Here is a 15,871-nt window from a genome sequence, read left to right as displayed (position 1 = left end):
GTTTCGTACCTTCCGGGCTCTAAGAATGTGAAGGCTGATGCTCTGTCAAGGAGTTTTGTGCCTGACTCTCCGGGTGTTCCTGAGCCGGCGGGTATTCTCAAAGAGGGGGTAATTTTGTCTGCCATCTCCCCTGATTTGCGGCGGGTGCTGCAAAAATTTCAGGCTGATAGACCTGACCGTTGCCCAGCGGAGAAACTGTTTGTCCCTGATAGATGGACTAGTAGAGTTATCTCTGAGATTCATTGTTCAGTGTTGGCTGGGCATCCTGGAATCTTTGGTACCAGAGATTTGGTGGCTAGATCCTTTTGGTGGCCGTCTTTGTCACGGGATGTGCGTTCTTTTGTGCAGTCCTGTGGGACTTGTGCTCGGGCTAAGCCCTGCTGTTCTCGTGCCAGTGGGTTGCTTTTGCCCTTGCCGGTCCCGAAGAGGCCCTGGACGCATATTTCTATGGATTTTATTTCGGATCTCCCCGTCTCTCAAAAGATGTCGGTCATTTGGGTGGTTAGTGATCGCTTTTCTAAGATGGTCCATTTGGTACCTTTGTCTAAATTGCCTTCCTCCTCTGATTTGGTGCCATTATTTTTCCAGCATGTGGTTCGTTTACATGGTATCCCGGAGAACATCGTTTCTGACAGAGGTTCCCAGTTTGTTTCGAGGTTTTGGCGATCCTTTTGTGCTAGGATGGGCATTGATTTGTCTTTTTCCTCGGCTTTCCATCCTCAGACAAATGGCCAAACCGAACGAACTAATCAAACTTTGGAAACATATCTGAGATGCTTTGTTTCTGCTGATCAGGATGATTGGGTGTCCTTTTTGCCGTTGGCTGAGTTCGCCCTTAATAATCGGGCCAGCTCGGCTACTTTGGTTTCGCCGTTTTTCTGCAATTCTGGTTTCCATCCTCGTTTCTCTTCAGGGCAGGTTGAGTCTTCGGACTGTCCTGGTGTACATACTGTGGTGGATAGGTTGCAGCAGCTTTGGACTCATGTGGTGGACAATTTGACATTGTCCCAGGAGAAGGCTCAACGTTTCGCTAACCGCCGGCGCTGTGTGGGTCCCCGACTTCGTGTTGGGGATTTGGTTTGGTTGTCGTCTCGTTATGTTCCTATGAAGGTTTCCTCTCCTAAGTTTAAGCCTCGTTTCATTGGTCCGTATAAGATTTCTGAGGTTATCAATCCTGTGTCATTTCATTTGGCCCTTCCTGCTTCTTTTGCCATCCATAATGTGTTCCATAGGTCGTTATTGCGGAGATACGTGGCGCCTGTGGTTCCATCCGTTGATCCTCCTGCCCCGGTGTTGGTTGAGGGGGAGTTGGAGTATGTGGTGGAGAAGTGTTGTGAATTCTGTGGCAGAGCCCCCTCCTGTGGTCACAGGTGGTACTTCGGCTGATTCTCTCTGGGAGCTTCCGTTTGTGGAGGAAAGTGGTACTGCGGCTTCTGAGTTTCCTCCCTCAGGTGATCTGGTGAGGTCGTTAGGTGCTTCTCTACTTAACTCCACCTAATGCTTTGATCCATGCTTCCTGTCAATGTTCCAGTGTTGGACTTGTTTTTCCCTGGATCATTCCTGTGGCCTGCTGCTCTGCATAGCTAAGTTCTTCTTTGCTATTTGTTTGCTATTTTTTCTGTCCAGTTTGTCTATTTGTTTTGCTGGAAGCTCTGGGACGCAAAGGGTGTACCTCCGTGCCGTTAGTTCGGTACGGAGGGTCTTTTTGCCCCCTTTGCGTGGTTTTCTTTAGGGTTTTGTGTAGACTGCAAAGTTATCTTTCCTATCCTCGCTCTGTTAAGAAAGTCGGGCCTCACTTTGATGAATCTATTTCATCCCTACGTTTGTCTTTTCATCTTAACTCACAGTCATTATATGTGGGGGGCTGCCTTTTCCTTTGGGGTATTTCTCTGAGGCAAGGTAGGCTTATTTTCTATCTTCAGGCTAGTTAGTTTCTCAGGCTGTGCCGAGTTGCATAGGCAGAGTTAGGCGCAATCCACGGCTGCCTCTAGTGTTGTTTGGAGAGGAGTAGGGATTGCGGTCTGCAGAGTTCCCACGTCTCAGAGCTCGTTCTATTATTTTGGGTTATTGTCAGATCACTGTATGTGCTCTGACCGCTATGTCCATTGTGATACCGAATTGCCTATCACAACAGAGAAGATTTTGGATTCTCGTATTTCGAGACGGAAACTCCAGTACCTGGTCAAGTGGAAGGGTTATGGTCAGGAAGATAATTCCTGGGTTTTTGCCTCTGATGTTCATGCTGCCGATCTGGTTCATGCCTTTCATTTGGCTCATCCTGGTCGGCCTGGGGGCTCTGGTGAGGGTTCGGTGACCCCTCCTCAAGGGGGGGATACTGTTGTGAATTCTGTTGTCGGGCTCCCTCCTGTGGTCATGAATGGTACTTCGGCTGGTTCTGTCCATGGACTTCCTCTGGTGGGTGTTTCTGAGTTTCCTTCCACAGGTGACGAGGTTAATTCGTTGGCTGGCTGCTCTATTTAACTCCACTTAAATCTTTGCTCCATGCCACCTGTCAATGTTCCAGTATTGGTCTAGTTCTCTCCTGGATCGTTCTTGTGACCTGTCTTCCCAGCAGAAACTAAGTTCCTGCTTGTATTTTCTTTGGTTTGCTATTTTTCTGTCCAGCTTGCTATTTTTATTGTTGTCTTGCTTGCTGGAAGCTCTGGGACGCAGAGGGAGTGAGTCGGTGCGGAGGGTCTTTTTGCGCCCTCTGCGTGGTCTTTTTGTAGGGTTTTGTGCTGACCGCAAAGCAACCTTTCCTATCCTCAGTCTGTTCAGTAAGTCGAGCCTCACTTTGCTAAATCTATTTCATCTCTGTGTTTGTATTTTCATCTTTACTCACAGTCATGATATGTGGGGGGCTGCCTTTTCCTTTGGGGAATTTCTCTGAGGCAAAGTAGGCTTTATTTTTCTATCTTCAGGACTAGCTAGTTCCTTAGGCTGTGCCGAGTTGCATAGGGAGCGTTAGGAGCAATCCACGGCTATTTCTAGTGTGCGTGATAGGATTAGGGATTGCGGTCAGCAGAGTTCCCACGTCCCAGAGCTCGTCCTTATTTATCAGTAATTTATCAGGTCATTCCGTGTGCTCTTAACCACCAGGTCCATTATTGTCCTGACCACCAGGTCATAACAGTGTCCTACTTCAAAATAATGACAAGATGGTATCTAACGCCCATCAGATTTTCACATATAAACCAGGAACACTCTCCCTTATGTTGGAGAGACTGCGGACAACAGGGTAATCTCTTCTCTTTTACTTATTTTTTGGTTGTCCAATAATAAAAAATCTCTGGTTCCAGGTATCGCGCCATATTAACTCCTTTTCTGAAAACTTTGTGATCACCCCTCAAAGGGCGCTTCTTTCCCTTGACGCTGGAGTAATTTGACCCCTCGGTTAGAAATGTCATCATACAGATCCTCCTAGTTGTCAAAAATGCATTGGCATTCTGGTGGAAAAAAAACGAAACACCCAAATTCTCAGATATTTTGGACAAAATTCACCAACACAGCGCTCTGGAATGGAGATTTGCAGCTAACAATAGCAGTGTTTACAAATATTCTAAGAAATGGAAGATCTGGAACAGCAAATTTAAAGTTTAAAATTGCCATTTTGTGCCTCTTTCCTCAAAATTTAAGTATGACATCTACATACAACATTCTTCAAATTGCAAATCAGTATTTGTTTGTTAGAGACTGTTATTAGGGTTCTCTAATTTTATTGATCCCTTCCACTGTGCACTGTTAACCCTTCCCTTCCCTTTCCTCATTTCCCTAATCCCGGTTTTTAACCCCTTCCCGACCCATGACGCCACGTAGGCGTCATGAAAGTCGGTGCCAATCCGACCCATGACGCCTATGTGGCGTCATGGAAAGATCGCGTCCCTGCAGATCGGGTGAAAGGGTTAACTCCCATTTCGCCCGATCTGCAGGGACAGGGGGAGTGGTAGTTTAGCCCAGGGGGGTGGCTTCACCCCCTCGTGGCTACGATCGCTCTGATTGGCTGTTGAAAGTGAAACTGCCAATCAGAGCGATTTGTAATATTTCACCTATTATAACTGGTGAAATATTACAATCCAGCCATGGCCGATGCTGAAATATCATCGGCCATGGCTGGAAATACTAATGTGCCCCCACCCCACCCCACCGATCGCCCCCCCAGCCCCCCGATCTGGCCGGTACACTGCTCCGGCTCCCCTCCGTCCAGTGCTCCGCTCCCCCCCGTGCTCTTGTCCGCTCCTCCCGTGCTCCAATCACCCCCCGTGCTCCAATCACCCCCCCTGCACTCCGATCCACACCCCCCGGTGCTCCGTTCCACCCCCCCGTGCTCCATTCCAGCCCCCCCGTGCTCCGTTCCACGTCCCCCGTGCTCCGTTCCACCCCTCCCGCGCTCCGATTCCCCCCCCCGTGCTCCGATCCCCCCCCCGTGGTCCCCCCCACCCCATCATACTTACCGATCCAGCCGGGGTCCCGTCCGTCTTCTCCCTGGGCGCCGCCATCTTCCAAAATGGCGGGCGCATGCGCAGTGCGCCCGCCGAATCTGCCGGCCGGCAGATTCGTTCCAAAGTGCATTTTGATCACTGAGATATAATCTATCACAGTGATCAAAATAAAAAAAATAATAAATGACCCCCCCCCCCCCTTTGTCAACCCCATAGGTAGGGACAATAAAAAAATAAAGAAATTTTTTTTTTCCACTAATGTTAGAATAGGGTTAGGGTTAGGGTTAGGGGTAGGGTTAGGGTTAGGGCTAGGGGTAGGGTTAGGGCTAGGGTTAGGGGTAGGGTTAGGGTTAGGCGTAGGGTTAGGGCTAGGGTTAGGGGTAGGGTTAGGGTTAGGGTTTCGGTATGTGCACTCGTATTCTGGTCCTCTGCGGATTTTTCCGCTGCGGATTTGATAAATCCGCAGTGCTACACCGCTGCGGATTTATGGCGGATTTACCGCGTTTTTTTCTGCGCATTTCACTGCGGTTTTACAACTGCGATTTTCTATTGGAGCAGTTTGTAAAACCGCTGCGGAATCCGCACAAAGAAGTGACATGCTGTGGAATGTAAACCGCTGCGTTTCCGTGCAGTTTTTCCGCAGCATGTGTACAGCGATTTTTGTTTCCCGTAGGTTTACATTGAACTGTAAACTCATGGGAAACTGCTGCGGATCCGCAGCGTTTTCCGCAGCGTGTGCACATACCTTTAGAATTAGGCTATGTGCACACTGTGCGGATTTGGCTGCGGATTGACCGCTGCGGATTCGCAGCAATGTTCCATCAGGTTTACAGTACCATGTAAACATATGAAAAACCAAATCCGCTGTGCCCATGGTGCGGAAAATACCGCGCGGAAACGCTGCGTTGTATTTTCCGCAGCATGTCAATTCTTTGTGCGGATTCCGCAGCGTTTTACACCTGTTCCTCAATAGGAATCCGCAGGTGAAATCCGCACAAAAAACACTGGAAATCCGCGGAAAATCCGCAGGTAAAACGCAGTGCCTTTTACCCGCAGATTTTTCAAAAATGGTGCAGAAATATCTCACATGAATCCGCAACGTGGGCACATAGCCTTAGGGTTAGGGTTGGAATTAGGGTTGTGGTTAGGGCTGTGATTAGGGTTATGGCTACAGTTGGGATTAGGGTTAGGGGTGTGGGGGGGTTAGTGTTGGAGTTAGAATTGAGGGGTTACCACTGTTTAGGCACATCAGGGGTCTCCAAACGCAACATGGCGCCACCATTGATTCCAGCCAATCTCGTATTCAAAAAGTCAAATGGTGCTCCCTCACTTCCGAGCCCTGACGTGTGCCCAAACAGTGGTTTACCCCCACATATGGGGTACCAGCATACTCAGGACAAACTGCGCAACAATTACTGGGGTCCAATTTCTCCTGTTACCCTTGTGAATCTAAAAAAATGCTTGCTAAAACATAATTTTTGAGGAAAGAAAAATGATTTTTTATTTTCACGGCTCTGCGTTGTAAACGTCTGTGAAGCACTTGGGGGTTCAAAGTGCTCACCACATATCTAGATAAGTTCCTTTCGGGGTCTAGTTTCCAAAATGGGGTCACTTGTGGGGGGTTTCTACTGTTAAGCCACATCAGGGGCTCTGCAAACGCAACGTGACGCCCACAGAGCATTCCATCAAAGTCTGCATTTCAAAACGTCACTACTTCACTTCCGAGCCCCGGCATGTGCCCAAACAGTGATTTACCCCCACATATGGGGTATCAGCGTACTCAGGAGAAACTGGACAACAACTTTTGGGGTCAAATTTCTCCTGTTACCCTTGAGAAAATAAAAAATTGCAGGCTAAAAGATCATTTTTGAGAAAATAATTTTTTTTTTTTATTTTCATGGCTCTGCGTTATAAACTTCTGTGAAGCACTTGGGGGTTCAAAGTCCTCACCACACATCTAGATTAGTTCCTTTGGGGGTCTAGTTTCCAAAATGGTGTCATTTCTGGGGGATCTCCAATGTTTAGGCACACAGGGGCTCTCCAAACGTGACATGGTGTCCGCTAATGATTGGAGCTAATTTTCCATTTAAAAAGCCAAATGGCGTGCCATCCCTTCAGAGCCCTGCCGTGCGCCCAAACAGTGGTTTACCCCCACATATGGGGTATCAGCGTACTCAGGACAAACTGGACAACAATATTTGGGGTCCAATTTCTCCTATTATCCTTGGCAAAATAGGAAATTCCAGGCTAAAAAATCATTTTTGAGGAAAGAAAAATTATTTTTTATTTTCATGGCTCTGCGTTATAAACTTCTGTGAAGCACCTGGGGGTTTAAAGTGCTCAATATGCATCTAGATAAGTTCCTTGGGGGGTCTAGTTTCCAAAATGGGGTCACTTGTGGGGGAGCTCCAATGTTTAGGCACACAGGGGCTCTCCAAACGCGACATGGTGTCCGCTAACAATTGGAGCTAATTTTCCATTCAAAAAGTCAAATGGCGCGCCTTCCCTTCCGAGCCCTGCCGAGTGCCCAAACAGTGGTTTACCCCCACATATGAGGTATCGACGTACTCGGGAGAAATTGCCCAACAAATTTTATGATCCATTTTATCCTACTGCCCATGTGAAAATGAAAAAATTGAGGCGAAAAGAATTTTTTTGTGAAAAAAAAAGTACTTTTTAATTTTTACAGATCAATTTGTGAAGCACCTGAGGGTTTAAAGTGCTCTCTAGGCATCTAAATAAGTTCCTTGGGGGGTCTAGTTTCCAAAATGGGGTCACTTGTGGGGGAGCGCCAATGTTTAGGCACACAGGAGCTATCCAAACGCGACATGGTGTCCGCTAACGATGGAAATAATTTTTCATTCAAAAAGTCAAATGGCGCTCCTTCCCTTCCGAGCCTTACCATGTGCCCAAACAGTGGTTTACCCCCACATGTGAGGTATTGGTGTACTCAGGAGAAATTGCCCAACACATTTTAGGATCCATTTTATCCTGTTGCCCATGTGAAAATGAAAAAATTGAGGCTAAAAGAATTTTTTTGTGAAAAAAAATACTTTTTCATTTTTACGGATCAATTTGTGAAGCACCTGGGGGTTCAAAGTGCTCACTATGCATCTAGATAAGTTCCTTGGGGCGTCTAGTTTCCAAAATGGGGTCACTTGTGGGGGAGCTCCAATTTTTAGGTACACGGGGGCTCTCCAAACGTGACATGGTGTCCGCTAAAGAGTGGAGCCAATTTTTGATTAAAAAAGTCAAATGGCGCTCCTTCCCTTCAAAGCCCTGCCGTGCGCCCAAACAGTGGTTTACCCCCACATATGAGGTATCAGCGTACTCAGGACAAATTGGACAACAACTTTCGTGGTTCAGTTTCTCCTTTTACCATTGGGAAAATAAAAAAATTGTTGCTAAAAGATAATTTTTGTGACTAAAAAGTTAAATGTTCATTTTTTCCTTCCATGTTGCTTCTGCTGCTGTGAAGCACCTGAAGGGTTAATAAACTTCTTGAATGTGGTTTTGAGTACCTTGAGGGGTGCAGTTTTTAGAATGGTGTCACTTTTGGGTATTTTCAGCCATATAGACCCCTCAAACTGACTTCAAATGTGAGGTGGTCCCTAAAAAAAATGGTTTTGTAAATTTCGTTGTAAAAATGACAAATCGCTGGTCAAATTTTAACCCTTATAACTTCCTAACAAAAAAAAATTTTGTTTCCAAAATTGTGCTGATGTAAAGTAAACATGTGGGAAATGTTATTTATTAACTATTTTGTGTCACATATCTCTCTGGTTTAACAGAATAAAAATTCAAAATGTGAAAATTGCGAAATTTTCTAAATTTTCGCCAAATTTCCGTTTTTATCACAAATAAACACAGAATTTATTGACCTAAATTTACCACTAACATGAAGCCCAATATGTCACGAAAAAACAATCTCAGAACCGCTAGGATCCGTTGAAGCGTTCCTGAGTTATTACCTCATAAAGGGACACTGGTCAGAATTGCAAAAAACGGCAAGGTCTTTAAGGTCAAAATAGGCTGGGTCATGAAGGGGTTAATACAAAATCTAATAAAAATATTTTAAAAAGAAAAATGAAAATATGGGACTAGTATATGTAATATTACTGTGCAAAAAGGAAAATAATAAAAGTGCAGATGTGGTGCTAAGTACTAAACTGAAAATTATCCCAATTGTAAAAGATGTTTTTTGCTGTTTATTGTGAATAGTTAAGCAAGTTAAAGATTAAATGATTTCTAAAAGGCCTAAATTTAAAGATGACACATTTCCTTTGAATCTTAGGTGTATATATATGTATATATATACATACATATATATGTATGTATATAAATACATACATATATATATATATAGGAAATATATATATTTATATATATATATATATTATATAAAGCTGAATGTGTGTATGTGTGTGTGTGTGTGTGTGTATGTCCGGGATTGGCATCTGCACCGTCGCAGCTACAGCCACAAAATTTTGCACAGTCACACGTCTGGACCCCGAGAGCGTCATAGGCTATGTTGTGAGGCGAAATTTTAACCCCGCGCGTTCCAATTCACCAAACAATTTTGCCCCTATCTACATAATGGGGAAAAGTGAAAGGAAAAGTGTTGGAGGCAAATTGACAGCTGCCAGATGTGAACAAGGGGGACTTAAAGAATGAGAGCGATGGCACCAAAGAGTATATACCGTACAGTTGCTAAGGTGGGGCCCCGACATGGGATACTCACCACACACGGGGATATGAACACACACACAAAATGCGCCACACACTACCACGTGCTTGAACACATATTATCCTCAGCACACATTTCACCACACATACATCAACCTCGCCACATAAAAGTCAAAACACAAAAGTCGCCGCTCAAAACTCGCCACGCGCAAAACTCGCCACATGCAAAAACTAGGCTCACGCAAAACTCGCCAGAAGTGCAAAACTCACCTCATGGAACACTCGCCACACGCAAATCTTGCACACGCGGAAAAATTGCCACATGCACAAAAGTTACAACACATGCAAAAGTTGCCTCACACAAAACTTGCACATACTCAAAAGGCACCACACATAAAACTCGCCATGCTCAAAACTCGCCATGCGCAAAACTTGCTGCACACAACTTGCTACACTAACCTGTCACATGCAACTCGACACACAAAAAGTTGCTACACGCATGTTGCCACACAAAACTCATCTCACAAAAGTCGCTCCATGCATGTCGCCACACACAACTCAACACACACAACTTGACAAACGAAACTCGCCCTAAAACACACACAAGTCTGGTATTATCCTTCAAAAATAAAAATCAGATTAATAAGCAGACAAACTACAAGAGCAACAAATGTACCATATAGGAAATACGGCAGCTGTCAGTCACATGACCTGTCTATTATGTGTATATGTGAGCTAATATATACTGCCAGGGGGAGGGCTTCCTGTTGGCTGAGGATTTATCAGGCTGCCAATTTAGCTTACAAATACTGAGGTAAAAATACTGAGCAAATAACGTGTGAACGAGGTCTAATACAGGAGGAGATGACACACAGGTATATACTATATAGAGGAGGAGATGACATACAGGTACATACTATATACAGTAGGAGATGACATACAGGTATATACTATATATACAGGAGGAGATGACACACAGGTATATACTATTTACAGGAGCAGATGACCTACAGGTATATACTATATACAGGATGAGATGACATACAGGTACATGCTATATATAGAAGATGACATACAGGTATATACTATATACAGGAGGAGATGACACACAGATATATACTATATACAGGGGAGATGACACACAGGTATATACTATATTCAGGAGGAGATGACATACAGGTATATACTATATATAGAAGGAGATGACATACAGGTATATACTATATATAGGAGGAGATGACATACAGGTATATACTATATACAGGGGAGATGACACACAGCAGGTATATACTATATACAGGGGAGATGACATACAGGTATATACTATGTACAGGAGATGACATACAGGTGTATACTATATATAAGGGAGATGACAAACATGTATATACTGAGGTGAAAATGAGAGGTGTGAGGTGAAAATGAAAAGGTGTGAGTGCAAAATGAGAGGAGTGAGGGAAAATAGTGGAGTGATTGGAAAATGACAGATGTGAGGTCGAAAAGACAAGTGTTAGGGGGGAATGAGAGGAGTGAGGGAGAAAATGAGAGGTGTGAGGGAGAAAATGAGAGATGTGGGGGGAAAATGAAAGATGTGATTGGGAAAATGAGAGGCGTGATGGGAAAATAAGAGCAGTGAGGTGCTATAACTAACCACAGATATTTACTATGCCCAGGCAACGCCAGGCTCTTCAGCTAGTATCTATATATATAATTGTCTAAGGGTTTTTCCGTCTCTCTGTCTGTCTGTCTGTCTTTCTGTCTGTCCTGGAAATCCCGCGTCTCTGATTGGTCGAGGCCGCCAGGCCTCGACCAATCAGCGACGGGCACAGCGACGATGATGTCATAAAGGACATAAAGGCCTGGCGGCCTCGACCAATCAATCAGCGTCGGGCACAGCGACGATGATGTCATAATGGTTGCCATGGCAACGATGATGTCATAAAGGTTGCCTCGACCAATCAGCGACGGGCACAGTCTGCCACGAATTCTGGAATCATCATTGTCCATATACTACGGGGACATGCATATTCTAGAATACCCGATGCGTTTGAATCGGGCCACAATCTAGTATATATATATATATATCTATATATATAATTGTCTAAGGGTTTTTCTGTCTGTCTGTCCTGGAAATCCCGCGTCTCTGATTGGCCGAGGCCTTGCGGCCTCGACCAATCAGCGATGGGCACAGCATGGCGACGATGATGTCATAAAGGTTGCCTCGACCAATCAGCGACGGACACAGTCTGCCGCGAATTCGCCTCGACCAATCAGCAACGGGCACAGTATCGACGTAGATATCATAATGGTTGCCATGGCGATGATGATGTCATAAAGGTTGCCTCGACCAATCAGCGACGGGCACAGTCTGCCGCGAATTCTGGAATCATTATTGTCCATATACTACGGGGACATGCATATTCTAGAATACCCGATGCGTTAGAATCGGGCCAACATCTAGTATATATATATATATCTATATATATATATATATATATATATATAGGTATTTTTTACATTTTCAAAAGTGCAAAAAGGAAAAGGGGGTGATGAAAAAGTTTGGGCACGCTTGGAGATATGTGTTATCTTTGACCCAGGTTTCACACCTTAATTAACCTGTTAGGGTTATCGCTTGTTCACTATCATTGTTAGGAAAGGTCAGGTGATGCAAATTTATTTCCAAGCTTTGTAAAAACCCAGCCTCCTCTAACCTTGTGCCAAAAACCAGCAGCCATGGGTTCTAAGCAGCTGCCGAGCTCTGACAATGGTGGAGGCCACAAAGCAGGAGGAGGATAGAAGAAGATAACAAAGTGTTTACAAGTTGCCCTTTCCTCAGTCCTAAATGTAATTAAGAAATAGCAGTTACCAGGAACAGTGGAGGTCAAGATAAGGTCTGGAAGACCAAGCAATATATTTCTAATATTAATGCGCCAGTAATGGGGAATCTCCACGTACCTTCACCTGCAGAGCCGCACACCACATATATGGCAGTTCTGTGTGCACAGGACCTGTGATGATGTCACAGGAGGGGAGGAGTCAGTGGTCACATGATCAGGGGCCTCAGTGTATGCAGGACTCTGCTGTGCTGGTTGTCATGGTGCTGGATGAGGGGAAGTTTATGTGTGGGGTCAGGAGGGGTTTACAGTGTGGATGTAGCTGAGCCGTGTGTGTACGAGGAGTACGGAGCAGAGCCGTGTGTGTACGAGGTGTACGGAGCAGAGCCGTGTGTGTACGAGGTGTACGGAGCAGAGCCGTGTGTGTACGAGGTGTACGGAGCAGAGCAGTGTGTGTACGAGGTGTACGGAGTGGAACCATGTGTGTACGAGATATATGGAGTGAAGCCGCCTGTGTACAGGGTGTGTTGAGTGGAGCTGCGTGTGTACAGGCTGTACGGTGCTGAGCCGTGCGTGTACAGTATGTACGGAGCAGAGTTGTTTGTGTATCGACAGCAGCCATATTTGTACGGAGTGAAGCCGTGTGTCTTTGACATGTACTGAGCAGAGCCGTGTGTGTACAACGTGTGTCGAGCGGAGCCGTGTGTGTATGGAGCTGAGCTTTGTTCGTTTAAGTAGATTTTTTTTTATAAAACAATAATTGGATCCATCTGAATATTCCATGTTTTGTTTTCCAATATTTCCTCTCTATTATTCCTATCTGTGTATTATCGTCTTGTGTCTTTTTCCTTCTTTCTAATATTATTCTGTGTTCCACAGCTGCAGGAGTAAATGGTGAAAGTAATGACTATCATGAAGTAGGATCTTCTCCAGGCACAGGCAAGGGTCTATGACCAATCAGCGAGACTGAGGCAGTTCCAGCCCAGGAACCCCATTCTAGTGCTTTCACATGTAAAGCGCCATGGAATAAATGGCGCTATAAAAATGTATAATAATAATAAAAAAACAATTGTGCTTATCTGTATGGCGGAGAGCAAGTTCCTAGCTAAGTGGCAAGGCCCATATGAGGTGGTGGAAAAACTGGGTGAAATTAATTACAAGGTACACAGCTGGGCTGAAGGAAGCCGCACCAAGTCTTATCATGTGAACTTGCTAAAACCTTGGCGAGACCGAGAATTGCTGGATGCCCCTTGCCTGGGAGCCAGTCCCAAAGCCACAGTGGACAATATCACTGTTACGGAGACTCTAACGCCCGCCCATAGGCAACGGTGTCGGGAGCTGTTGCAGCAGAGCCATGACCTGTTCTCGGAGCTATCAAGGCATACTCAGGTGGTAGAGCATGACATGTTAACAGAACCACATGTCAAGGTGAACCTCAAGCCCTTTAGAATTGTGGAAGCATGTCAGGAGGTGATTTCACATGAGGTGAAGAGGATGCTAGATCTTGGGGAAATAGAGGAGTCGAAAAGTGGATGATCGAGTCCAGTCGTCCTCGTGCCAAAGCCTGATGGTGAGTGGCGGTTCTGCAACAACTACCGCAAGCTGAATGAAGTCTAAAGATTTGATGCATACCCAATGTCTTATGTGGACGAGCTCATTGGGAGACTTGGTCCCTCAAGGTACATTACAACGCTAGACCTGACGAAGGGCTATTGGTAAATCCCCATGTCCCATAGTGTCAAGGAGAAGATGGCCTTCTTGATGCTTGATGGGTGTTCTCAATACACCAGAATGCCCTTCGGTCTGCAAAGGGCCCCGGTAACCTTCCGGAGAGTGATGAATAGGATCCTGACTCCGCATAAGTATGTCGCAGCATACAAATCTTTAACCCTGACTGGGCTACTCATCTGCCAAAAGTACAGATGGTTCTGGATGCTTTAAGAAATGCGGGGTTCGCCATAATTCAAAAAAAATATGCCTAGTACCTAGACTATGTCGTTGGGAGGGGCGAAATTAAGCTACAAATAAACAAGGTCGAGGTGATTCAAGAGTGGCTGCAACCACTTTCCAAGAAGCAAGTGAGGGCATTTCTTGGAATTGTGGGATACTATCGGCTATTTCTTCCGAGTTTCACTATAACAGCCGCACCATCTTCTTAAAAGCACCTGTTAGAAAAAATATCACTTTCTTACTTTTTTAAGAAAGAGCACAGTGAGGATAGAAATGAAAACAATATTGAATTGTGTGGATAATACAAATCTTGTTTAAAGTTCATTCAATAAGTTGATTAGAAAAATGAAGAAAAGTAAGTTCATAGCACACAAAAATATGTATTAGATTATAGAAGAGAAAACAAGCATTCATTGGTTCTTACATATGGTCTTGAGGTTGTTGTGGTCTGGGTTGGAGATTCTCAAGGTATGAGAGATCTGTCTGAACAGGAGTTAGGTCGGCTTATATACTATTTTGACCCATAGACTTAAGGCCCCTTCACATTAAGCGACGCTGCAGCGATACCGACAACGATCCGGATCGCTGCAGCATCGCTGTTTGGTCGCTGGAGAGCTGTCACACAGACCGCTCTCCAGCGACCAACGATGCCGGTAACAAGGGTAAACATCGGGTAACTAAGCGCAGGGCCGCGCTTAGTAACCCGATGTTTACCCTGGTTACCATGCTAAAAGTAAAAAAAAACAAACACTAGATACTTACCTACCGCTGTCTGTCCTCCAGCGCTGCGCTCTGCTTCTCTGCTCTCCTCCTGTACTGGCTGTGAGCCGGAAAGCAGAGCGGTGACGTCACCGCTCTGCTTTCCGGCTCACAGCCAGTACAGGAGGAGTGCAGAGCACAGCACTGGAGGACAGACAGCGGTAGGTAAGTATCTAGTGTTTGTTTTTTTTTACTTTTAGCATGGTAACCAGGGTAAACATCGGGTTACTAAGCGCGGCCCTGCGCTTAGTTACCCGATGTTTACCCTGGTTACCAGTGAAGACATCGCTGGATCGGTGTCACACACGCCGATCCAGCGATGTCAGCGGGAGATCCAGCGACGAAATAAAGTTCTGGACTTTCTTCAGCGACCAACGATCTCCCAGCAGGGGCCTGATCGTTGGTCGCTGTCACACATAACGATTTCATTAACGATATCGTTGCTACGTCACAAATAGCAACGATATTGTTAACGATATCGTTATGTGTGAAGGTACCTTAACATTGGTTTCTATTTTTCCTGTCTCATAACCACATATGGTGATCTGCCGCTATATTCGTAGCTTCTACCATATTAGAAGAACACTAGTAACTTATGGAATATGCTTATTAGTTATTTGTACATTACCTCATTTTGAAATACTTAAGTCTATGTCCTATGACCTTTGGGAAAAATTCACTGTCTCCATATAGATACATATTGACATTTCTGACAAAAGCCCTATAGTTCTGACAGAGAATAGATGTATAGACCAAAATCCTCAGAATAACTCAGTCATCCACTAACCAGAATCTCTGCTCATATGTTAAGTAATTTACATTTTTTATTATTGAAATATTAATATTTTGCAGTCCACCCTGATTATGATTTGAGAAATATCATAATCAATCCTAAACTCATTCTCTCACCATTCGTATCACATTCGTTCTTTATTCTGAAGACCTTCTATCAACATCTGTGTTGAATATCATCCGAATTTTCAAAACTTGTGAAAATAAAAATTAAATCAGTTATATTTTTCCATTTTAACATCTCTCTTAAAATATAATCTTCCTTTTTCATTCGTCTTTATCTTTTTATAAATTCTCTTAATTTTACACATAACCACATAACTATTTGATATATTATACACAGCAAAACCACAATAAATATAACAATCGGATCAGATAATACATTTCCTGCTGACATTTTTGCTGAAGGCTGTG

This window comes from Ranitomeya imitator, chromosome 2 (genome assembly GCF_032444005.1).
Source record: "Ranitomeya imitator isolate aRanImi1 chromosome 2, aRanImi1.pri, whole genome shotgun sequence".
NCBI lineage: Eukaryota > Metazoa > Chordata > Amphibia > Anura > Dendrobatidae > Ranitomeya > Ranitomeya imitator.
This window is presented reverse-complemented; position numbering follows the sequence as displayed.